The sequence below is a fragment of the Frieseomelitta varia genome, unplaced genomic scaffold (assembly GCF_011392965.1).
Source record: "Frieseomelitta varia isolate USP_RPSP 00005682 unplaced genomic scaffold, Fvar_1.2 scaffold_201, whole genome shotgun sequence".
Taxonomy (NCBI): Eukaryota; Metazoa; Arthropoda; class Insecta; order Hymenoptera; family Apidae; genus Frieseomelitta; species Frieseomelitta varia.
The window spans coordinates 109,083-110,929 of NW_025109762.1; positions in this window are offsets into that span (position 1 = coordinate 109,083).

Consider the following 1,847-nt stretch of genomic DNA (forward strand, 5'->3'; position numbering starts at 1 on the left):
AAAAAAAAAAAAAAAGAAAGAAAGAAAGAAAAGAAAGAAGTGAAATAAGAAACGAATTGTGGTCCCTCGAATGAATGCCGGACGATTTTAAAATGAAAAGTGGCTGATCTCAGTATACCTTTGCAATTTGCAATTTTTACCACCTTTTACACGCTTTGTCAATGTTGCAATATTTTTTTTCTTTTTCTTTTTTTCAAGAACAACTCGTCGATTCTCAATTCATGGATTAGTTGCAGCGGCAGTTTAATAATGATCGTCATTTGCGTCGAGCCACTGCACGCTTTTAATACGTCCCGTCTCGAAAAGGTATGAACCGTCTTTTTTTTTTTTTTTTTATTAATTAACCCTCTGTGGGCCGAATTTTTTTTCTTAAATGTAAAAGAATTTATGCAACGAAATGCTCCATATGCAGATTAGAAAAAAAATTTTATTATGATTAATTCACTTTGTAACTTTGTGGTAGCAACGGTTTACAATATCTTATCACTTCTGTGCATAAAAGCCTAAGCGTGAAATTTCAATAAAAGAGTTTGCACTTGGCGTTAAACATAGATGTACGTTGCATTTGGAACATTTTATTTTTTACACCTCGGCTTTTTGCTGCGTCCTCATCGATATTGATTATCTCAGAGGCATTATATAATTAAGACGTATACGTCATCTTGTGAAAAAACTAAAATTATTTGGTAAAATGTCGATACATTAGCATGTGATCTGAAATAGAAAGTTGCACGGCCCCATAGAGGGTTAATTGGTTCTCTCTATCCCTCCCCTCCTTTCTCTCTGTGACATATAATTGAACCGCGGATTTTTATGCAACCTCGTATTTCCATGAATATATTTAACGAAACGAAATATAAACAGCGATTTGTTTCATTTGCTAATTGCTGTGACAATGGACGTTTATGTATAGTTTCGTGTTCTATGCATCGTCGGGCTTGAATTCCACCCCGGACGGGACAGGAAATAAAAACGCATAAAAATCTGTATAATCGAGGAACGATTAAGTTTTCGTAAGAGTGAAGAAACGTGATTTCTTAAGCGACAATGCAAACCTTTGATCTCTAACGCGCGCGCACGCGACATTATAAATGCGATACGCGCGTGTGGTGGTGCGCGCGTGCACGTACACGTAGGTAAAGAAAGAAAGAAAAAAAAAAAAAAAAAAAAAGAAAAGAAAAGAAAAGAAAAGAAAAGAAAAATACGTAAACTAGTTAAACGAAATATGAAGAATCACGCTCGTTTGTTGCGTCCAGCATCTCCCCCCTTGATTTTTCTTTGTGCTCGCCCCCCTTTTTCTTTGTGCTCGCCTGTTCCTCGAATTACGAACAAACAGGGGATGAACCATCGCGTCGTTGTTCATCCTCCTGTCAAGGAACATCGCATCTTATACATATATAAATATATATAAAGTGTATATGAGAATGGTATGGATTCGAGCGTTTACGGTGATTACGAGACGTGCGAATGGTATACACACGGTGATACACACGTGGAATAGAATTGATACGCGTATAGTTATTATAAAAAGAGAAAAAAAGAAAAAAGGGGGTGCACCGCATTTGTCGGGAAACCCCTGGAAACCTCCGATACACAAGCGTAATTGTAAAGCGTTCTCGCCACGAGTCACGAACACGTGAAACTGATTTTTTAAAGAACTGCTCTGACTTGATTAATAAGAAATGAAATAAACGCTGCTTGAGACAGTTAGTGTTGGCTATTCTATTTTCTTTTTTTTTTTTTCTTTTCTTTTGTACTCCTTGCATGATTTCTGATAGTAGAGAGAAGCGTAAAGGTTACATAAATTGCAATTAATTACATTACACGAACAGTTGCTGCAGTCGCGA